Here is a 24,774-nt window from a genome sequence, read left to right as displayed (position 1 = left end):
GACCCCTGCTCTGATCATGGAGCATTACGGTACTGTGGTGGGACGCTTGTTCACCTGGAGGCAGTTCTCATTTGCTGTAGGCAATCAGGCATGTACCTGTTTATAAGGCGCATTTGTTCCCAACCACGGGAAAGCTCGCCATTGCCAAGTCTGAGAAACCCTGCCCAGGATACTGGCGGACCACAGAATCAATCACTGTCGTGGAAAAGAAAAACAAGAGCATCGGGAGCGCGTTGCGTTGAGTGCTTTCTACCCGTCTGTGTCACTTCTCACTGCAGCTTTCCCTCTGCACCAGCTGTGCGGCCCTCCCTTTATTCCCTTTTAATCAATACAACCTGACACTAATTCTAATGGTTTTAATAAATGTTTAATGCCTCGCTAAAGGTCGGCCGCCTCCTGTTCCCGCCGCAAGATTTGTATTAATAGTGCGCCGGCCGCTTGGTTTTTTTTAACGGCACTCTTTTCTGCCAGGATTTCAAAAGCTTTGGCATGGAGTCTCGTCCCATGCGATGCATTTAGAACAAGAAACACTCTCCGTGGGTTCCATAATAAACTGTCAGGGAGCTCAGTGGCAGGAGGCCAGAGAGGATGAAGGGAAAACAGACAAATTAGCGTGGACAGAGGGAGAAAGATGGAGCGCTGGAGACAGGCATTCAGGAGCTAACGGCATCCCTGATTTGAGCCTTACTTAACATTGGCAATAATCATAAAACAAGCCTCTGTTTTGCCTTCCCTACAGCCACAAGCTGAAGCACCCAATGATACAACTAGGGCTTTGTGTATTCTGCAAAAGCATCGCTAGCATCCAAAAATGGCTCCAGGGAGCGTTCTGAGCCTGTGGTGAGCACTCTGCTCCTTGTATTTATTTTATTTAAAATATTTGTTAACTGCCTTTCTTCCTACCAAACCCAAAGCGGCTCATGTTATTAATAAAATATGTAAAAAAAATATAAAACCAGAATTTAAAAACAACAGATTAGGACTGCTTTAATTAAATGCAGTCCTAAATGCATCAATGATTATTTGTGTACGATCCAATCTTGCATTGAAACGTCACAAGCCACCTTGTAGCTTTAAAGTGCCTGGTTTTCTTTCTGCTCCCCCCCCCCCGCCCCCAAATCTGCATTTAAAATAACATGCTTTAAAAGCGGGGTTGCCAATCTCCAGATGGTGGCTGGAGATCTCCCACTATTACAGCTGATCTTCTGGTGACAGATGCCAGTTCACCTGGTGGAAATGGCCCCTTTGGAAGGTGGACTTTATGTCCCCCCTCCCCAACCCCCTCAAACTCCACCCACAAGATCTCCAGTTATTTCCCAACCCAGAGCTGGCAACCCTATTTAAAAGGTAGCTGAATGATTTATCTGAAGGAGAAGGCTTTTTAGCAGACTGCAATATTTTGATTGATTCGTCCAATTAAAATTAACTCATCGCTGTAGTCTTGCTTCTACAAACAGGCTTCAGGAGCGCGGTTAAGAATCCCAGCGATTTCCACAATTCCATCATTTCAAAGGAAGGCCAAGTGAGCAGGCCTTCAGAAACTCCACAAGCTTAATCCAATGTGGCAGAAATTCCACCTGAAAGCAGTGCCCAAAATGCACGTTTTAGTCCATCGGGGTTCAATCAAAGCAAGATTCTCAAAAAGGAAGTGCCAGGCTTTTATAAGGGGCCGAACGAACTTCAGCGACAAAAATCTTAGCTATTTCCTGTGGAAACAGCATGTTGAAATGTTGAGAGAATTAGGGACACTGCAAACAAAACAAGAGCAAAAGCCACACTAGACTTTGGGCCCCTGAAAGATTTTCATCTTCTGCAAGGCCTCAGGTGACACCTTGCTGGAATGACCACATAAATCCTGTCTGTTCCTTAAATTGCTTTTGGCTGCCAATGCATTGGGTCAGACAGTACCAAACATGCAATTACAGCCTTATTTCTTCTAATTACCCCTTCTTACCCCCATCAAGTACCAATCTCTTGCCCACTCCTGTATTCACCTGCTTTATCTTGCTTATTCAGACAAACACTACTTTTCTGCCCAAGGCAGAGCCTAAGTGACCTACATTGTTTCCTTCTGCCTCCATTTTATCTTCATGACAACCACCCTAGATGGTAGGTTAAGACAAGACAGTCTGATCCATGATCACCCAGCCAGCTTCTATGACAGCAGGGATTCAAAACTGAGTCTCCCATTTCATCAACCCACTGGCTCTTTGTCCTCAGGACATAAAATCATAGGGTTGGAAGGGACCTCCAGGGTCATCTCATCCAACCCCCTGCACAATGCAGGAAACTCCCAAATACCTCCCCCTAAATTCACAGGATCTTCATTGCTGTCAGATGGCCATCTAGCCTCTGTTTGAAAACCTCCAAGGAAGGAGAGTCCACCACCTCCTGGGGAAGCCTGTTCCGCTGAAGAATGCTCTAACAGTCAGGAAGTTCTTCCTACTGTTGAGCCGGAAACTCTTTTGATTTAATTTCAACCTGTTGGTTCTGGTCCTACAGAAAATAATTCTATGCCATCCTCTATATGACAGCGCTTCAAGTACTTGAAGATGGTGATCATATCACCTCTCAGTCACCTCCTCTCCAGGCTAAACATGCCCAGCTCCTTCAACCTTTCTTCATAAGATGGTCTCCAGACCCCTCACCATCTTCAGTGCCCTCCTCTGGACCCATTCCAGCATCTCCATATCCTTCTTAAAATGTGGTGCCCAAAATGGAACACAATACTCCAGGTGAGGTTTTATCAGATCAGGGCTTTTTTTGTAGCAGGAACTCCTTTGCATACTAGGCCACACACCCCTGATGTAGCCAATCCTCCAAGAGCTTGCAGTAAGCCCTGTAAGAAGAGCCCTACAAAAAAAAAATCCCTGCCTTTAACCAACAATTCAGGAAAGGGGGAAGGGAATCAGCGTGACAACTGGTAAAGCAGAGGGATGCCTGTGTTCACATCCCTGTGGAGCTATGAAGTTTTTGAGGAGAAGCATGATCATCTGGACTGCTTTGGCCTACATCCACACATCACTAGAAGTTGTGATCCAGTCTAGATGTAACCAAGGCATGGATTACTGTGGCTATATCAGATGAGCCAAGAATGGACACAGCTGGCATATCAGCCAAAGCTGGGCAAAAGCACTCTGAACCACAGCAGCCACCTGATTTTCTAAGGTGACCACTGTATCGAGCAGCACTTCCAAGCTCTGTACCTAACTTTTCAGATCTTTCTTGGTCAATGAGGTTACAGCCTTTGGATTTAAAACATTTTGCCACCAGCTATTCAGTCTTCTTTGTCACAGTTTTCAATTGACAGCTTCTGAATCTGGTACCCGAGACCTGCCGCATGCCAACTTAAGTACACTACTTCCACCGCAGCACCCCACTCAGAATGTAAATATGAAAGGAATAAATTATTTTTAGCACGGCGGGCTCATTAATGCAAACGATTAGCACTGCTTTATTAAAAACGAAGAAAGAGTCTTGTAATCTTAAAGACTAACAGACTTATTACAAGCACAAGGCTTCGTGCACCTCGGAGGACACAATTCTGAGGACTGATGTTTGAGGGAGTGGGTTCTACTCCACGAAAAGCTCATGCCATGGTAAATCTGGTGAGTCTTCGTGGTACAATAAAAGGAAATACTGCTTCACTCAAAAAGTAATTAACACATGGAATTCACTGCCACAGGAAGTGGTGAGGGCTACAAGCACAGACAACCAAGAGGGGAAACGATAAACATGGAACAGAGGTCCATCAGTGGCTATGAGCCACAAGGTACAGATGGAATGCTATGTCTGGGGCAGCGATGCTCTGTATTCTTGGTGCTTGGGAGAGGCAACAGTGGGAAGGCTTCTGGAATTCTGGCCCTGCTGGTGGACCTCCTGATGGCACATGGGTTTTGGCCACTGTGTGACGCAAAGTGTTGGCCTGATCCAACATGGCTTCTCTTATGTTCTTGATTTCATTTTTTTTTTTTTTTGCTGAAGCAGACCAATCTAGCTGTCTTCTGGAATTTGCTCAAAGAAAGATGCAAGAGCCGTTGAAAAGCACAAGCGATCTGCTCAGCAACCTAACTAAATATGTCTTGATTTACGGGTTCTTCTGGATCTACAAGAAAGATGCAGTGGCAAAGGCAGACCTGGAATCTGCTTTTACTGAAGGCGTTGTAAAGGCAAATTATTCAAACAGCCACTCTTAATAAAGCTTCTGCAGAAGGTAGCTCGGAGCAGGGGAGGCCAAACTTGCTTAATATAAGAGCAGCATAAAATAAATGTCAGATGTTTGAGAGCCACAAGACATGAATATCAGAGGTTTGAGGGAGGGAGGGAAGGAAGGAGGGAGGGAAGGAAGATGGGGGAGGGAGAGATGGAAAGAGAGCAACTAACTTTAAATGCATTCTCCAAGCCACAGGCCGGCTTGGCGAAGTGATTTAAAGAGAGAAATGCCTTCTCCAAGCTGGCCAGTGGGGTGGTGGGGGCTTCGAGAGCTACATAATATGTGTGTAAGGAGCCACATGTGGCTCCCGAGACACAGTTTGGCCACCCCAGGAGTAAGGATCTGTGTTGGTTTCTTGTCGTTGCTTTAGCAATATTGTTGAGCTTCACCTATGTTTTACTGCGGCTATTAAAGGCGGGTGAGCATTGCCATAAATAAATAGCTCTAAGAGTGACAGTAGGTTAAACCAGAGGAGACGTTAGAAGATTCACAACTAGATCTCCAGTACACATTAGAATCTTTCTTTGCAGCCACAACCTCTTCATTTCCCTACAGCAGGACAAACAGCAGCCAGAACTGGGCGCATCTGACATTAGGACAGCATCATGATGAGAGTCAGGCCTTTTCTTGTAGCAGGAGCTCCTTTGCATATTAGGCCACACACCCTTTATGTAGCCAATCCTCCAAGAGCTTAGAGGGCTCTTCTACAGGGCCTACTGTAAGCTCCAGGAGGATTGGCTACATCAGGGGTGTGTGGCCTAATAGGCAAAGGAGTTCCTGCTGCAAAAAAAGCCCTGACGAAGGTGGAAGAAGAATCAAACCACATTTCCCCCAGATCAGTTCTTCTTTGATAACTGAGAAGATTTTATTTAAGGTCTTTGTTTTTTTTTAAATTTTTAGATTTTGCATTGCATTTGGTAGGACAGAGTCTTAATCAAACGGGTTAAGCAGGATTCTGGAATCTAGGCTTGTCAAGTCCAATTCAAGAAATTTGGGGGTGAACCCAGGAGGCATTGGGGATGGAGCCAGGAGAAAGGTTGTAACAAGTTTATTGAACTCCAAAGGGAGTTCTGACTGCACACTTTTTAAATGCCTTCCCTCCACTGGAAATAATGAAGGATAGGGGCACCTTCTTTGGGGGCTCACAGAATTGGACCCCCTGGTCCAATCTTTTTGAAACCTGGACGGTATTTTGAAAAGAGGCACTGGATGCTCTGCTGCAAATTTGGTGCCTCTACCTCAAAACACAGTCCCACCCACCCCCCCGCAAGCCCCAAATACCCACAGATCAATTCACAATTATATCCTACGAGAATTGGTCTCCATAGGGAATAATGGAGTGCCCAGCAGACATTCCTCCGCCCCTGCTTTCTGACGACGCTGAAGCGGAGGGAGGGCCTCCAAACCGGGCGGGCACTCTGTCCCCACCTGGGGACTGGCAACCCTACTGGAATCACAATAACTAAAATCACAGAAAAAAAACAATGAACAAATAGAAACCGCTGGTCCACCATTCCCATCGTTAGCAGAAAAGGGGAGACAGAGGAGGAGGACAAACAGACCAGGCCTGACAACAGAAACTCAATTGCAGGCTCCTCTGGCCAGTATCTAGATTAAAATCAGAGAGTGTGTTCCATGTGACCCACATATAGCTGCAGGCATCTATGTTTTCGGTGCTGGAAAGTAAGTGGAATTTAAAACGCCCAGCCTTATCAGAAAAGGCCGTTCAAGCCAAAGAGGTTTCACAATACAATTTGGATCTGGATTAGCATCTTGTGCTGTCACCCTAAGCGCCGAACCGTTCTTCCTTTTGAAAAAGGGAGGTCATCCTAGACAACGCATTTGCTATCCAGCTTCATAGTTCTAAAAATGGTCAGGTAGCCCTCACAAGACTCAGTCAACCTGGGAAGAAAGGGAAGAGAGGCTAAACGGAGATCTCAGGGGGTTGCAGCCCCAAGAACAAACCGGCTTCTAATCACCTTTTTTTCTTCCCCTTTGCAAATACGCAGGACTCATATGTGAAATGTTTGCAAGGATAAGGATAAGCTGCCATCTCCAAATAAAATGGAAAGAAATATGCATACCTAAAAGCCAAAATGATTTCACTTAAAAAGGTATACATTCCAGTGCAAAGAGCCACAAACCAAATGGTGCAGGAATTAACTGTCATCTCAGGGGTGTAGAATTCATTCGCTATGAGGGCCGGATCTTGACCTTGTCGAGCTGGGCCCTGTATGTCATAAAAAGTAATGCCAGGTAGGGGAGATATAAACTCTATAAAGGACACAGACAAACACACACACTCAGCCTAATCCACCTCACTGGCTTGCTGAGCCTCAGCCAACAGAAGGAAGAGAGGCTTGGCTCAGTAGCTCTGCTGTGCAATTAAGAGAGCCAGGCAAAGCTAGATCTCCTTCCACCACTTCCTCTCAAAGGGAGGAGCTTTGCGCTATTGCTCCTGTGCAATTGAGCAAGCCTGGCAAAGCAAGTTATGATGCAGAAGGAAGGAAGAGAGGGAGAAGGAAGCAGATGACAGTGAGTTGCTCGGGGGCCTGATAGGAGCCCTCCAGGGGCCTGATTCAGCTGCAGCCCTCTCTTCCCATGTTCAGAAGGTTGGTCAAGGCATCCCTATTTGGTAGAGAAAGTGCTGTCACGTCACAGCTGAATTATGGCAACCTCATACAGTTTTCAAGGCAAGAGACGATCAGAGGTGGTTTGCCATTCCCTTTCTCCGCATAGCAACACTGGACTAAAGTAGTCACCCATCCAAATATTAACCAGTGCTGACTCTGTTTAGCTGACTCTAACCAAGGCTGACTCTGTTTAGCTTCTTAGATTGGACTAGCCTGGGCCGCCTAGGTCAGGGTTTCCCTATTTAGGGAGGCTTTTATGCTTCGTCAAATTTACTGGTGTGGGCACTTCTCATGCTGAAGATTGCTTTGAAATATGAAGGGTAACAGTCAGTTATGATCTAAAGATCTTTCTCGTTGCATTATTCTGCTTTATTATCAGATGTGAGATAGCTGATCTACTAACCCGTTATGTGTAACCTATCACTAAATTCAGCAGCAAATGTTAGACCAATTTTTAAAAAGAGACCTGGAAGGAAACCAGGAAATTACAGGCCAGTCAGCCAAACATCTGTCCAAGGCAAATTAGTTGAAGCTGTAATCAAAGATAGAATTGTTAGGCACCTAGAGGGACAAAGCCTGCTGAGGGAAAATCAGCATGGCTTCTGCAAAGGGAAGTCCTACCTCACCAACCTTTTGGAGTTCTTTGAGAAAGTGAACAAGCAAGTGAACAATAGCAACCCAGCAGACATTATACACTTGGGACTTTCAAAAGGCTTTTGACAGGGTACCTCATCAAAGACTCCTGAGTAAACTTAGCAGTCATAGGATAACCGGACGGGTTCTCTTACGGTTTAAAAACTGGTTAAATGAGAGGAAGCAAAAAGTTGGAATCAATGGACAGTTATCACAATGGAGGGAAGTAAACAGGGAAGCCCCACAAGTTTGCAGATGAAACAAAATTATTCAGGATGGTGAAAGCCAAGGCTGACTGTGAAGGATCTTCACAAACTGGGTGAGTGGATGACAATGGGACAAATGAAGTTCAGTGTCGGTAAGTGTAAGGTCTCTGGAAAAGCAGCAGATAAATTTCCCAAATAAAAAATCTCCTGTGTCTACAGACCTGGGTTATTTATAGCCATAGCGATGATTATCACAGATAACTGCTTCACTTTCAAGGAAACCACGTGGGCATGTGAAACTGCCTTTTACTGAGTCTGACTGTTGTTCTATCAAGGTCAGCATTGTCTACCCTGACTGACAGCGGCTCTCCAAGGTCTCATATAGAGAAGAAAGAAGAAGAAACTGGATTTATACCCTACCCTTCACTCTAAACCTCCAAGCAGATCACAATCTCCTCTACCTGAGCGATCTCTCACAGAGGCTGCCCTCGCATTACCTGCTACTGATCTTTTCCACTGGAGATGCCAGAGACAGGACCTGGGACCTTCTACATGCAATGCGGATGTTCTACTAGAGTGCCAAAGGCTAGAAGCCAAGTCCATATATTAACATGCACACCCCTTAACACATAAGGAAGCCACATTCAGACATAATAGTTGTTTTTGAATCATCAATCCCTGGAAGTGCTATTTGGGTAATATGGCAATCCGTCACATTTATAAACTTCCCCAGACTTCTGGGGGAGAGGTTCTCCCCCAGATTTTATTCTCGCAACAACCCTAAGTGGTAGGTTAGGCGAAGCATGTGTAACTGGCTCAAGGTTACTTAGTGAGCTTCACCTGCATCACAGTGGCTTAATCTAGAATTGCTATCTCTTAATATGAAAACTTCTGGAATCTAGAATAGGTAAAGTCAAGCAGGTTAGAGTGGGTCCAAGGACAGAGTCCAGTACAAGATCTACCATTCAAATAAGCTTTCTCTTTTTCTTAAAAAGAAAAAAAAAGTTGAAGGAAGAAAGAAATGGCCTTTCCCCTTGCATTTCAGGCAACTGGCACCCACCAAAATAGAGGGAGGGAGAAAGAGGCAACCCCATTTGAATCACATCTAGTTGGTACCATGTAAAATAGGATCTCTGTTTGCCACAATGAATGGGCATACCCACTAAGGTTTCACAAAGAAGAAGAGTTGGATTTATACCCTGCCTTTCACTCAGAGTGGCTTATAATCTCCTCCCCTTCCTCTCCCCACAACAGACACCCTGTGAGGTAGGTGAGGCAGAGTGAGCTCTGAGAGAACTTGTGACTGACCCAAAGTCACCCAGTAGGTTTCATTTGAAGGAATAGGGAATCAAACTTAGTTGTCCTGATTACAGTCCACCGCTCTTAACCACTACACCAAATTGGCTCTCAAAGGAATCCAGGAATATTTGTTTACTTCATTTATACCTTGCCTTTCTCACCAACGGGGACCCAAAATGACTTACAGCATTCTCCTCTCCTCCAGTTTTTCCTCACAACACCTCTGTGAGATGAGTTAGCTTGAAAATCCAAATGGCCCAACATCAACATCATCTACCAAGCTTCCACGGCAGAGTGTGGATTCAAACCTGGCTCCCCCCACACTCTCACACTACACCACACTGTACCTAATTCCAAGAATTACTGCTTAAGCCCTACTCATCCAGACACTGCTACACATTTCAAACGGCTCCACTCTTCCTGCAGTTCTGCTGTATTAATTTACTTGGTAACCACCTGCCAGAAAGGGGTTTACTCATTGGTTTAAAGATACACTTGAGGGAGGAAAAAAACCCATAAAATTCTCCTAAAATAGATTCCAAACAATCCAAATATAACTCCGCAGCTGTAGCATGCGAAGTGGCAGGTTGCTCACGACATGGGCCGTTAGCATTCGTGTACATGCACACACGATTGAGAAAGACGCATCCCCGCATCCAGCTCTGAGCTTTCGCTTCTAGAAATTTTGAAGGACGACAACTCGAAGAATCCGCATGGAAAAAATTTTAACAAAGCATCTTCAAGTAGGAGTGAAAATAAGAACAGCATCTTATCAAGGGCAGGCACTAGAAAATGAGAAAGGGAAAACAGCTCATGGCTGCAGCATTTTGGCTCAAGCAATTAATAAACTATGCTCGAAACCAGAGTTCCGCTAGTACATACGAGGCTTAATTTACACGTTCTATTTCTGCCAAGGGATGGTTTTCATTTTTTTTTTAAAACTTGCACTCCATGTCCCTGAAGATTTTCCCTGCCATCTCTGACAGCAAGGGGGTGGTACATTTTCTTCAGGTGTTCCATATCATGGGGTTCGGACCAGGTACCTTTTGTGTGTCAGAGCCTCTTGCTCCCCATACTGCTGCTCGTCACTGGAGAGAATGGCCAGCTGTCAAAACACATGTGCCATCAGCCCAGAAACCTTGTGGGCCTGGAAACCAGGTGATCCTGGGGGACCAATCCCGTATCACTGCCTGCTATAAAAGCTCCCTGTCTCAGTTCTCAGTGAGGTGAGGTGGTTAAAGTGATGGACTAGAATCCAGAAAATCCACGTTCAAAATCCCTACTTGTGCCATGGAAACTTGCTGGGTGACCTTGGCGACCAGTCACACACTCTTGGCCTAACCTACCTCACAGAGTTGTTGTGAGGATAAAATGGAGGAGAGGGAAATCATGGAAGCCGCTGTGGGTTCCCATTGAGATGAAAGGCAGAATACAAATAAAGTAAAAAAATATTAAGAGTTGGTGCTGTGAGAGGCCTCTTTACTCTGGATACTCGGACCCAGTTTTGGGGCCTAAACGTCAGTCAGGAGGACACTGGATCTTTCCTCTTGTTGCTAACCCTATCAGAATCACCAAGGACAGGTGCATTGGGGAGGACCTCAGGATGGTTCCAGAAGAAGAGATTTTGGACTAGAATTGTGTGTTACCAGAAGACTTGGCTTAAACTGCCATTTCTCCATTGTTGACAGACCCTGCTCAGATATCAATTTAACTCCTGATAGTCCAACTCAGGAAATATCTGGGGACTTTGGGGAGGAAGCCAGGAGACGGGGTTAGAGCCAGGAGCAAGGTTGTGACAAGCACAATTGAACTCCAAAGGGAGTTCTGGCCATCACATTTAAAGGGACCACGCTCTTTGTAAATGTATTCCTTCTACTGGAAATAATGGAGGAGGGGCACCTTTTTTTTGGAGCTCATAGAATTGGACCCCCTGGTCCAAAACTTTTGAAACTATTTGATGAGAGGGACTAGATGCTATGCTGAAAATTTGGAGCCTCTGTCTCAAAAAACAGTCCCCCCCAAACCCCAGATACCCATGGATCCATTATACCCTACGGGGACCAATCTCCATAGAGTATAATATAGTGCCCAAAGGACATTTCCCTCCCCACCCCCGCTTTCTGATAACCCTAAAGCAGGGGGAGGGCTCCGAAACCATGGGATCCCCTGCTCCCAACTGGGGATTGGCAACCCTAGGAGCTCAACATAAACCCATTTCCAAATTGAGTCAGAGAACCATGGCTAGTTCAGTATATAATAACTATAAATCAGGGGTGGCCAAACTGAGGCTTGGGAGCCACATGTGGCTCTTTCACACATATTGTGTGGCTCTCGAAGCCCCTACCGTCCCACTGGCCGGAAAAGGCATTTCTCTCTTTATATCACTTCTCCAAGCTAAGTCAGCTGGTGGACTGGAGATGCCATTTAAAGTTACAGTTGCTTTCTTTCCATCTCTCTCTCTCACTTCTCCCTCCCCTCCATCTATTTTCCTTCCTTCCTTTCATGTTTATTCTATGTGGTTCTTATGTTAAGCAAGTATGGCCACCCCTGCTATATAGATCTATGCAAATTGCATAGAACTGAGACTCTTAACAGAGACAAGGAGAAAAATGCTAGGGAAATCTTGTGAAAGAACAGCACATTTTTAGATATGGCTCTTCTATCAAAAATAGAGAATAAGTACTATTCGCTGACAGACTCACCCCGAATGTTTGTGAGTATTCTATGACACTGCAACACTTCAGCCAGCAGCTGGACTAGGGGTGGCACATGCAGGCAGACAGGCAACAGAGAGCTTTTGTGTATTACATCTATAACATGATGCCAATGGTGGGTATTGATAGGACAGCTATAGTCCATGATAGCTTCACAGCAACCAACAACTGTAAAAATGGCCTACCAGCTTTTTCCATTCAGGCCTGACCCCCATGTGGCTACAGTCCACACCGGACCTGTGATCCCTGCTATAGTCTTTACAGAAGCAGAAAGGCCTCTGCTACCTCCTGTCACCTGCGGAAAAGCTGGTAGGATCCAATCCTGTGTGCCAATGGGGAGGCAGCTTGATCCAGTGGAAACACTACAGCCATTGCCCAGAGAAGGAACGTTAGGGGATGCTAGGCAACACTTTTCACCGTTTCAGTCCCCCGTGCATAATACAGAAACCTATCCCAGGTCTGCCACCCACACAGAGAGAAACTTTGATACGGGCACCACAAATCCACCACTGCTCCCTGTTATTCACACAGAACATTTAACTTGCAAAATGCTTTACAATTCATCTTATGTTTCTTGCAACGTCTGAGAGGGGCCGTGGATCACTGGTACATCCTTTGCTTCTCACACAGAACTTCCCAGGTTTAACTCCTGGCATCTCCAGTTCAAAGGCCACAAGCAACTGGTCTTGGCACAGACCTTTCTCCACCCAAGACCCCGAAGAACCCCTGCCAGTCAGAAGAGTCAGTACTGCACAAGATGTACCGGTGACCTGACCCTGCCCATGATTGACATGCAGAAGATCCCAGTCATCCCCATGTTAAAGTGTCTCTGACAGAAATTGATGGGAAAGGCCTTTCGTTGTTTGAGACCCTGGAGAACCACTGCAGGTCTAAAACAAGACTGAATTGGATGGACCACTGATTTTTTTATTTACGGCAAAAGCCAACATCTTAAACAAAAGGGATAACTATACATATCCGTAAGAACTATCTGTAAAACATGATAAAAGTATTATAACATTAACTCACAAAATGGCGCACCTTTATAGAGTTATTTCATAGGTTACCTCTCATGCCATATTTTGTTTCACTTGGAAAACCATGAATACAGAAGAAGATTTTCCCTCATGAGGTGGGATGCCCTCCCTTCTGCAGTTACAGAGGGTAGATACAGGAAAATCCCTTATGAAGCTCGTATGTGCCCTTGTTGTAATGATGGCATAGAGTCATTCGTTCGTGTCTTTTATGATTGCAAGGTGTACAGTAAGCACAGGGAATCCCTCCTGCCTTCTATCATTACTCCCCCTACTAGCAGTCAAAAAATATGCCAATTAGAAGAACTCCTGGAGGGCAAATATCCTGCAGTTACTCTTAAAATAGCTAAATTTGATGGACCACTGATGGTTCAATGGTCAGGGAGCCATTTTTCTCCAGACCAATTTGACCAGGGATCCTGGAGGGTTTTGGGTTTTTTTGGCCACCTTCTGGGCATGGAGCAGGGGTCACAGGGGGTATGGGGAGGGGGAGCTATTTGTGAATTTCCTGCATTGTGCAGTTGGTTCAGCTAGATGGAGGTCCCTTCCACTCTACGACTCTTTGACTCAGAACAGATGCTTCACGAGTCTGAGACAAATAGCAGTAATGCTAATTATCAAAAGAACCAGTTTTGCACTTGTATTTGGGAAGTCCCGGTTCAAATTCCCAAAGTGGACTGGGATTAGGGAGATCTAGGTTCAAATCCGTACTCTGCCATGGAAGCAGGTTTACATCACCTTGGGTCAGGCGCCCACTTCCAGCCTACAAGGGTTGTTATCAGGAGGGCAACATGGAAGCGCGAGAACGACATTGTAAGCCACTTTGAGACCTCCACTGGGGAGAAAAGCAGGGCATAAGTAACTAGATAAATAATGCCACTAAACTAGCTGCCCGATCATGGGTCTGTTACTCCCTTTCAGATTAACCTACCTCGCAGGGTTGCTGTGATAAAATTAAAAAGCATGTACACGGCTCTGAAATTCCTGAAGGAGAAGGTGGACAAAACTATACTAGATAGACATGATTTTTGAAGTACCTTAAAAGCTTAGGTGCTGTACAATATGTAGTTTTTTTAAAAAAGGGTTTATTGTTTCCATTTTACTGGGTGGAACAAAAGTAATGAGTTTGTAGCAGGGACAAGATCCACACTTTCTGGTCCAAAAGTACCTCTTAACTATAGGTTTGCTCTCCCCTGATTGAGAACCGAAAAGCAAAACATTCATCCTTCTTGCCACACAGGGAGGTAACAAACCCTCTGGCCTACTGTGCAGATCCACAACCAATCATAATACAAAGGGGAATTTAAAACTTCAATTAGGGGTCAAAGCAGTGCTGGAAGTGTGCAGGTGCAGTTGACACACCATAAGGAATCGATCCAACAGAAACTTTTCTGTACCTAACTCTTGCCGCCCAAAGTCCTTGCTAGGTCCAACTTGTAAAAGTAGCAAAATCTCTGTCCAGTGAGACTCCCCCACACACATACACACATTTCTTGCAGAACTGAATCTCCCTCCTTTCCATGAAGACTACACCACTCATTTCCCTGTTGAAAGGGACAGCATGAGCAAGGCACTGCTCTGCGTCTGGTTAGCGGTTTTGTCTAAAACGAGGGAGTGCCTCGCCGGTTAAACCACTTGTTTCTATTTTTAAGCATGCCTCTGTGGTTCCACTCTTCTCCCACCCGCCCCTGCCGCCTCTCCCTACGCATGGATAAATCTGTTTTGTTTTTTTTAAAAAGCCTCCTCTTCTTGCTAAAGCGTCACAAACCTGAACGGTGCAGCCCACACGGCACTGTGGGGCCCAGACCAATGCCAATTTAGACATGGGGAGCCAGGGATGCTCTGTTCATGCCCATGCAATAACATCCTTTTCCTTTTTTTTTTTAAACAGAAGCTATCACATGCAAGAACGGTCGCACACATGCACCCCAAGGCACAATCTTCTACGCATTTGAAGTGCCACTTCTTTTTAAAAACAATTGTATTCTCTGCATAAAGTGGAATTCTGTGGCCAAACCAAGACCATACTGCACCAACCCCCCCCCCCTACAAAATCTCAGGGTGAGGGGGAGGCTGTCAGTGCTTATTTTGAGCCTGACTTGTCCCAGAACCCTCATCCAGGACTGCACTCCACAGAACAAAGCCTCTAAGCATGTGCAGAGTGCCCTTCGCTCATTCTGGATCTACAGTGGAGGCAGGCACCACACGTGGGCGAGGACACGTCTAGCGACTTCTAGGAAGGTTTCAGTCCTCCTGTTTTACATTTGTACACAAGGTGAATCCTCCTAACAATAAACACAACTTGTCCCTGATGGATTTTTTTATTTAAATAAGCAGCAGGGCATGTAAGAAATAATCCAGTGAAAATAATAATCTCAATTCATAACAAATCCACACCAAAAAAACTTAACGTTTAAAAGACAAACATGAGATTTGCAAGAAGCATTTCAAAAACTGAGTTCAGGGGGAGAGCTGTAGAGGGTTGATTGCAGAGGAAAAAAGAAAGTGTTTGAAAGCAAGGAAGTGTCATGGGGGGTAGAGAGAGAAAATAAGAAAGCAAAATAGAGGGAAAGGGAGAGATTTAGTAAATGATCAACTCACTTTCCTCTGCCAGACTCTCTCTCTCTGACCTCACTGCTCAACTGCAGCAGTGAATAAAAATATAGATGTACATGTAATTATATACACCCTCCCAATCTACTGCCTCCAAACCCAACTTGAATTAAACTGCCTTCCCTCTGCCAAAGGCGGGGAGGGGGGGAGGAGAGGAGAAAAGCAAGGAGCAACGAAAAATACTGCAAAATCCACGCAAGACACCAGACTGCCCGCCAAACGCATCTAAAAATCGTGGCATTCAGATTTATCAATGAGGTCCTAACAGGCCGCCTCCCAATCGGAAGACCCCCCCCCCCCAGCTCAAAAAGAAAAAAAGCACTTTCGCTCCTATCCACCACAAATGGCTTTAATTTCGAATAATCTCAAAATCCCCCCCCCCGCATCGCATCTGCAACCTGCAAAAAAAAAACACCCACATTGAATCAAATAAATCAAGAGTTACTACGATGCAACGGTGGGATGGGGGGAAAATGTTTCATTCCGCCACCCCCCCTCTTTGCAAACTGGGGTGTTCACCCCCCCTTGCCTGGGGGGGGGGTCAGAAAGGGGTGGTGGAAAGTTTCTCTTACCGCAGGGATGGGATCTCTTCCAGCTCCGCCCGGATTGCAGGCTTGAATTAATCTGCGAGGAGGAGGAAGGAAGGCGAGAGCCCGAAGGCGGGGGGGGGGGGGGATTGAGGGAGGGGGTGGGGGTAATTCCCACCCTGGCCGTTCAGGGGGGAGGGATGCTCCCGGGAGGGGGGCGCTGGGCCAAGCGGGGGGCCCCCATGCAGCCACCCCCTGCTCCCGGGGGCTGCAGACAAACCGAGGAAGAGGGGGGGGAGCCTCTTTGTTCTATAATCCCAGTAAGATTGCCAGCCATTCGCCCCGGCTCTAATCCCAGCCCCGCTCAAGAGCCGCATCCATTGGCTGCCATTTACATACAGGATTAAGAGGCAGGCAGGCAGAAAGGCAGGCAAGGCAGGGAGAGAGAGAGAGAGCTGGCAGCAGGCAAGGCGAGCAGCAGCGGTGCCTGCAGTTTGCAGTTTTTCTCCCCCCTCCGGGCAAGTGAATGCAGGGGCAGCAGCTGCAGCAGGAGGAAGGCAGCAAGGCCCGCAGTGGTGGTGGTGGTGGTTGGAGGGGAAGGGGGGCAAGAGAGGCTGCGGCACAGTCGCTCACTGGTGGGGATTGGCAGGGCCAGGCAACTGGGGAAGCCCTTGCTCCAGCCCCGCGCCTTGCACGCCGGTGCAGCAGCAGGACAGAGAGGAGGGCGTGGGGACGTCAATCTGGTGGTGGAGGGGTTTGACTGGAGAGGCGCTGGCCTGGATGGGTGCCAGCTTCCAGGTGAGACCTGGGGAGGGACGGTGGCTCAGTGGTAGAGCATCTGCTTAGTAAGCAGAAGGGCTCAGGTTCAATCCCGGACATCTCCAACTAAAAAGGGTCCAGGCAAATAGGCGTGAAAAACCTCATCTTGAGACCCTGGAGTGCCAACACTGCCAGTCTGAGAAGACAATACTGACTTCGATGGACCGAGTATAAGGCAACTTCATATGTTCATATACAGGCCTCGGATTCAGCGAGAGCTCACAGGAGCACAGCTCCTGAACCGTTCTGACAGCTCCACCTCCTCCTTCCCACCTTGTCCATTGAATAGTGCAGCTGCATAACAATTCCTGGATGAGCTCCACCACCTATTTTTCTACAAAACCACCCCTGTTCATATATATGTTCATCCCCCGGAATGACAGCTCATCTCCAGATAGGGTTGCTGTCCAGTCTGCGTTGGAAAAAATACCGGGAGGCTTTGGGGCTGGATCCGGGAGAGAGTGGGGTTTGGGGAGGGGCCTCAGCAGGGCAGAATGCGATAGAGTCAGCCCTTCCAAACAGCCATTTTCTCCAGGGAGCCCATCTCCGCCAGCTGGAGATGTAAAAGCAGGAGATCTCCAGGCTCCACCTGGAGGCTGGCAACCCTATCTTCAGACTGCAGAGATCAGTTCCCCAGGAGAAAATGGCTGCTTTGGAGGGTGGACTCAATGGCACTGTGCCCCCCCCCCTCAGGGTCCTTGTCCTTCCAAGGCTCCATCCCCAAACCTCCAAAAGTTTCTGAACCTGGAGCTGGCAACTCGACCCTCCCCCCCATCCTCTATTGGTGGCCAGGGGGACCTGGCAACCCTTCTCATATGAACACATGAGGCTGCCTTATATTGTATCAGTCTATCAAGGTCAGTATTGTCTACTCAGACTGGCAGCTGCTCTCCAGGGTTCCAGCAGGGTCTTTCCCATCATCTACAGCCTGGTTTTTTTAGACTGAACCTGGGACCTTCTGCATGCCAAGCAGAGGTTCTACCACTGAGCCATACCCCACCCCATCCATACACGGTCACACACTGTCCATCTTCACAGTAACATTGCTTCCCAGCTTTGCTTAAATTAACCTACCTTCCCTCCATCAAGGGGGAGGGGGGAAAATAACACAAAATCTGAGCAAGACACCAGACCACCACAGCACTAGCATATCTTGGGGACGGCAACAGTGTGTGGGGGCTTCTGGTGTCCTGGCCCCAGTTGTGGATGTCTTGATGGCACCTGGTTTCTTTGGCCACTGTGTGGCGGAGTGTTGGACTGGATGGGCCATTGGCCTCATCCAACATGGCTTCTCTTATGTTCCTCTAGGTTGTGGCTTATAGTGGGTTTCAAACAGGCCACCTCCCAGTTTGAAGATCATATGTGTTCATCTGGATATTTATACACTCCTTTTTTCCTCAATCGTAACCTAAAGCAGCTAACTTCCCTGCATTTTATCTATTGACTTAAAACATTTTTAGGACGCCTTTCCATGCAATCAGGATCCACAAGGCACTGAACATAAAACAACTAAAACAATTAAAAATACAGTTACGATCATACAATAATTCAATTAAAAACATATAAACAATGACATTAGGAGGAGGGTCAATAATCATTGTTTGGAGGTGTGCCAAATGAAACAAAGTCTTCACGTTCTGGCCAAAGAAACTGGTAGAGGGAAACAGACAAATCTCCCCAGGGTGGGAGTTCCAAAGTTTCGGTGCCATGATGGAGAAAACCCATCTAACCTCACGTGTGGAAGCAACCGAAGCAGGGCCTCTGAGTATAACCAGAATAAGCGGGTAGGTTTGTAATGTTCGTTAATCTCACAACAACCACCCTGTGAGGTAGGTTAAGCTGAGAGAGCATCACTGCCCTGAGATCATCTAGCCAGCTGGCAGATTCGAACCTGAGTCTCCCAGATCTTAGTCCAACTCTTACAACAACACGTCGGCTCGCTGTCTGCCACAAAGCTTGGCTGGGCAACCTTGTAGAGAGGATAAAATGTACTCAAAATAAACAAAGCTGTGCCAGCAGCGCTATCAGGAGCAATTACACCAGTGATCTGCCTGCATGGCACGCCAACATGCAGCTCTCTCCTGCTCCCTAGGCAATGCAGATGTTAGAACATATTAGGACTGTGGACATGTGGATTCAAACCCTCCCTGAAGGGCACTTGGTGGGGCAAACTTCCAATCAGATTGCCTCAACAGTTGTCACAAAAATTTGTTTCCATCACCACCATGAGCAGTTTTATGCACGCTCAGCAGCCACCAGGTTGTGCCTTTGTAATAAGTGACTAGTAAGTTGCAGCCATGTTTATATTTTATATTTCTGGAACCACTTGCATTTGTTTCCTGTTTGTTCCTGGGCAATTGGATGCATCCTTTAAGCTGCGCTGGAGACACTGCCTGTATTTTCCGCCTATGCTGAAGGCACGCAGAGAAACACAAGTAGTAAGTCGCAAGTCAAAAATCTCAAAGAGAGGAGAGCAGGCCCAAACACTATGGCCTTGCCCCCCCCCCCACCTCCATACAACCACCGAGGTGTCTGCACAGTGTAAACAAGCCAGCTAACAAATCAAAACATACGTAATAAAATCATGTCTTAAAACTTACAATGAAGCCCCCTAATGCACATCGTTAAACATGCAGAGGAAGTGCTTGCATGTATGCCTCCCTCCCTCCATCCCATCATGATCAGTGATGTGGCTTTCCTAACATTGCTGATCAAGGGAGAGTATAATGCGTGAGGACTTACACGAGGGGTGGCCAAACTTGCTTAACGTAAGAGCCACATAGAATAAATGCCAGATGTCTGAGAACCGCAAGACATGAATGTCACATGTCTGAGAGGTGCAAGGCATGAACATTAGATGTTTGAGAGCCGCAAGGCAGGAAGTGAGGGAGGGAAGAAAGAAAGCAAATAGATGGGGTGGGAGAGGTAGAAAGAAAGCAATTTTAATTTCAAATACATTCTCCAAGCTACCAGTTGGCTTGGCTGGGACAAGTGATTTAAAGAGACAAATGCCTTCTCCAATCCAGCCAACGGGGCAGTGGGGGCTTCAAGAGCCACACAGTGTGTGTAGAAGAGCCGCATGTGGCTTCCAAGCCACAGTTTGGCCACCCCTCACTTACACCACACAGACATCTAGGTGACTGTGCAGAGGAGAGGGGTGGGGTCAGCTGTCCACTTCTGGTCTCCTTCCCATGCAGTGAGTCAAACTGCGGAAGGGTCATCTACACAGGACTGCTATGCCTTTTAACAATGGAAGGCGGTGGCAGCAGCTGGGAGAATGCAGTGTAGTCATGCTAACAGAACACATTCAAATACATTTCGGGCACCTCCCAAAAAGAAGAAAGTGCTTTCAAATCACAACTGACTCAGGGCATTCTAGGCAGGAGAATGAACGAGCGAGCAAGGTGGTTTGTCATTGTCTCCTTTCCTTTGAAACTCATTGATTCGTCGGTCTTGAGCAGCATATCAAGAGTATTATTATACACTGCAGGATATATAGAACAAAAAAAGTCAATATTTCTCCCCGACGTCTCCTTCCTTGTAGTTTTTATGCTATTTTCTCTAAAATAGAGTAGTCCTTTACTTCAAACATTTTGAATTTCAAATTTCATAACTAATCTATTTTGCGACTATAGTACTAATTTTATCGTTGTTATTATATATCCTATATTATATGTTTCGTCATTTCGACACGCAAACTGGGATTTGTTGCCTAACGAACCAGCACTTCCTTCGTGCCCCGAACGCCAAAGTGAGGGAGGTCTGGCAGTTCTATTCCGTTTGCTTCAGCCAACCATTACTGTGACCAAATGGCCGCCTCTCCAGTGAAGCAGCACAGCACCACAGTGCCTGAGGTCAGCATGATATTGATCCATCTGTAATAAAACCCACAGCTGCGCTTATAACCGAAAGCATCCTTCAACCCATTTTTTAAAAAAATGTTTTCCCAATTTAATTAAGAAACAGGGCTGCAGAAAGCAGAAGAATGGCCAAGAAAGCTTCCTGGAATAGACGGTCTTACAAAAGACATCATTGGCTTCTGGGGAGTATTTGGGGCAGCTGCAAATAGTTGGGACTTGTTACGTAACCACTGGAAAGAAGGAAGGATGGTGCAGCTGGCTCCCCCCCCTCCCTTCCAGCAGAGCTTGCAAAGAGGCTGTGCATCATCAGCTGGTTCTCCCTCTGACACAGATTGTAGTGAACAACCTTGGTCATGTCCCTTCATCTTTCCGCTGCTTGGCCTCTGCTTCGGTGTCAAGTAACTCAGTTTATGGAGATGTGGAATGGTGTAGTGTAGATCGATCTCTTCAGGTCTCAGAAGCTAAGGAGGGGCAGTACGTGGATGGGAGACCGCTAAGGAAGACTTTGCAGAGAAAGGTAATGGCAAACCGCCTCTGCTTCATCACTTGCCCTGAAAGTCCTATGAGGTTGCTCTAAGTCAGCTGTGACTGGACAGCACTTCACACACACACAGCGCAGCTCAAGAAGGGGGCCCTTCCAGCTCTGACCTGGATAGCCCTGGGAAGAAGAAGAGGAGAAGAAAAGGAGGGAGGAGAAGAAGAGGAGGAGAAGGAGAAAAAGAAGAGGAGAAATGAGGAGGAGAAGAGGAGGAAGAAGAAGGAGAGGAGGAAGGAGGAGGAGGAGAAAAGAGGAGGAATAAGGAGAAAGAGGAGGAGGAATAGAGGAGGAAGAAGAAGGAGAGGAGGAAGACAAAGGAGAGGAGGAGGAAGGAGGAGGAGAAAAAGAAGAGGAGGAACAAGGAGAAAAAGGAGAAGGAGGGGAGGAGGAAGAAGGAGAAGAAAAGGAAGAGGAGGAAAAAAAGAAGAGGAGGAGGAGGAAGGAGGAAGAGGAGAAAAAGAAGAAGAGAAGGAACAAGGAGAAAGAGAAGGAGGAAGGAGAAGAGGAGGAAAAGGAGGAGGCTGCCACCTCTGGGTGTGCGGCAATTGTGTAGAAACTTTATTCCTCAGGACACAGAAAGCCAGACTCTGCACTTTAGCAGATGGGGAAGAGGCTGCGGCTCAGGAAGAGAGCATCTCATCCTGCCTGCAGAAGGTCCCAGGTTCAAGCTCTGGCATCTCCCAAGAACCATTCCCAAGCAGCAGGCAGCAGCCTGAGTGACCTTTCTCAGCACAGCACCCTTGAGGATCTCTGCCTGTCGAAACTGATCAGACTGAATGCAGCACGAACGAATGGCTGACTTGGTCCAAAGCCGTTTCCCATGATCTGAAAAATACCGTAGTAAAAGGCTTTCCTGCACTGCAGGGGGCATGGGGGGATGCTGCATTGTTGAAGGCAGGATTTTATTTGAAAACCTCTCCAGATGCAGAAAACAAACTCTTTGAGGGAAAAGGTTCCACTGGCCAGCTCCTTGACCCAGTTCCCTTCCCCCTACAAAAAGAGCTGGTCTCATAGTTTATCCACCTCCTAATGCAGGGGTATCAAACATCTGGCTCGGGGGCTAAATCAGGCCCACAGAGGGCTCCTATCAGGCCACCGAGCAACTAGCTGTCATCTGCTTCCTTCTCCCTCTCTCTTGTGTCCTTCTTTGTAACAGCTTGTTTTGCAAGGCTTGCTAATCGCACAGGAGCTACAGAGCAAAACCTCTATTTTCTCCATTGGTTGAGGCTCCTCCCTTGGGGAGGAAGCGGGGGGGAGAAAGAGCTTGCTTTGCCAGACTATCACAATCTCATAGCAGAGCTACTGACCTGGATAGCCCTGGGAAGAAGAAGAAGAGGAGAAAAAGGAGAAGAAGAAAAGGAGGGAGGAGAAGAAGAGGAGGAGAAGGAGAAAAAGAAGAGGGAAAATGAGGAGGAGAAGAGGAGGAAGGAGAAGGAGAGGAGGAAGGAGAAAGAGGAGAAAAAGAAGAGGAGGAGGAATAAGGAGAAAGAGGAGGAGGAAGACAAAGGAGAGGAGGAGGAGGAGGGAGAAGGAGAAAAAGAAGAGGAGGAGGAACAAGGAGAAAAAGGAGAAGGAGAGGAGGAGGAACAAGGAGAGGAGGAGGAGGAGAAGAGGAAAAAAAGAAGAAGAGGAGGAAGAAGAAGAAGAAGAAGAAAGAGGAGGGAGAAGGAGGAAGAGGAGAAAAAGAAGAAGAGGAGGAGGAAGGAGAAAGAGGAGGAGGAAGGAGAAGAGGAGGAAGAAGAAGAGGAGGCTGAGGCGGCTATTGGCTGAGGCGCCTTCCCCTCGTGGTGCCCTGGGGAAGGAAGGAAAGAGCCAGAGATTCCTTTGCCCAGTTCCCTGGATCCCATGGGAGAAATAAAAAGAAAGCACTTTTAACACCATTCTAAGCATGTTTTATTAAAAAAATGCAAATAATTCTTTCTTCCTGCATTTTATCCTGGCAACAATCTGCAAGGGAGGTTAAGTTGAGAAATCGTGGCTGGCCCAAGGTGGCCCAATGAACTTCATGGGCCAAAGTTTGGGTCTCCAAGCCTAACCCCTCAGACCCCTTTCCCCTCTGCTCTCATCAAGCTGATTACAGCATGCGTCTTTGCATCCTGTGCAAACACGTTTTCCAACACCCCTCCCACCTCCTCATTGAAGTAAAAAGAGAGCTAGTTTTGTGTAGTGTTTAAGTGTGTGGACTCTTATCTGGAAGAACTGGGTTTTATTCCCCACTCCTCCACTTGCACCTGCTGGAATGGCCTTGGGTCAGCCATAGCTCTCGCAGAGTTGTCCTTGAAAGGGCAGCTTCTGGGAGAGCTCTCTCAATCCCACCCACCTTACAGGGTGTCTATTGTGGGGGAGGAAAGTAAAGGAGATTGTGAGCTGCTCTGAGACTGAGATTTGGAGTGCAGGGCGGGATATAAATCCAATATCAAAAAGACTCAGAGGTCCCCATTCCTACTCATGTCTGACCAACATGGCTACCCTCTGAAACTACCTGGACCCAAAGTATCTGAATGCCTGAATGGGACACTGATGCACACATACACAGAGATCAATTTCATGCTTTTGAAACCGACCAGGGTTGGAGGTTTTGGGATGGAAGGAAGGAAGGGAGGGGAGAGAAAGTGTTCATCTTTTTTTCTCATCCATTTAAGAAACAATTTAGTTCCATATGAAGCCCCCTGTTGCTAACTACGAAAGCACGATTCTTCTTATGCAACACTTCCTCCTCTGTATAAACAGTGTCCATAATGAACTCTGTTGCAAGAGACAAGACAGAAGCTACTTTGTGCTGAATCTGATGGTTGGGCCATCTAGTTCAGGATTTTTCCCTACATGGGGGCAAAGATCATTCAGGCAAAGGTCATTCTTAGCTAGAGGACAAGCTAATCTTATAGGCCTTTTGGTTTTTGCTCAGTTCAGAAGAGGTAGAGAGAAATGACAGAGGACAGAAGATGGATGGATGGATGGATGGGAGAAGATGATGACTGCAGCTTTATACCCCGCCCTTCTCTGAATCAGAGACTCAGAGCGGTTTACAATCTCCTATATCTTCTCCCCTCACAACAGACATCTTGTGAGGTGGGTGGGGTTGAGAGGGCTCTCACAGCAGCTGCCCTTTCAAGGACAACTCCTAAAAAAGCGATGGCTGACCCAAGGCCATTCCAGCAGGTGCAAGTGGAGGAGTGGGGAATCGAACCCAGTTCTCCCAGATAAGAGTCCACGCACTTCACCGCTACACCAAACTGGCTCTCCCCTGGTCTGAAACAATGAGAAATGATAGCTAGATGATAAATGGATGATAAATAGATGATGGATGATAGTGACCTGAGCTCTGGCCACTTGCAGCTCTAGTAGGCAATACACTGCACTGGATGGTCACTTTTCCTTTTCCCACTCCAACCTACCATTGACACCCTTGGCAGAGTCATTTTTGTCAGTCACCTTTCTCTCTGCAACACTGATGCCTTATGAAGATGCAGGAGGAATGTTTCAAATCCTTCATCCTTTGCATCATGCTTCTTAATTATCATCATCATCATCATCATCATTTATTTATTTATTTAATTTGTGACTCGCCCAATCCCTGCAGGGTTCTGGGCAATGTACAATAACAGAGTCCGCTTGCGGAGTGGGTGGCATGTATATCTAAAGCAAATAAATAAATAAATGAAAACATTTGCTGGATAAAAACAAT

General features: G+C 46.7%; 1 protein-coding gene across 5 annotated transcripts in view; it reads right to left on the bottom strand.

Annotated features, from left to right (window-relative positions):
* Positions 1-16,153, bottom strand: part of GTF2IRD1 (GTF2I repeat domain containing 1) — a 138,860-nt gene extending 122,707 nt beyond the window's left edge. For 4 of the 5 annotated variants that reach the window (XM_060258898.1, XM_060258900.1, XM_060258899.1 and 1 more), the window contains exon 1: positions 15,918-16,153. The gene's annotated coding sequence lies outside the window, so the exon portion shown is untranslated. The remainder of the gene's footprint in view (positions 1-15,917) is intronic. The other variant, XM_060258903.1, reaches the window with a different exon arrangement.
* Between the last annotated feature and the right edge of the window lie 8,621 nt (positions 16,154-24,774).

This window comes from Heteronotia binoei, chromosome 18 (assembly GCF_032191835.1).
Source record: "Heteronotia binoei isolate CCM8104 ecotype False Entrance Well chromosome 18, APGP_CSIRO_Hbin_v1, whole genome shotgun sequence".
Classification (NCBI taxonomy): Eukaryota; Metazoa; Chordata; class Lepidosauria; order Squamata; family Gekkonidae; genus Heteronotia; species Heteronotia binoei.
Note: the sequence above shows the minus strand (reverse complement) of the source record. Positions and strands in the feature narration are given on the sequence as shown.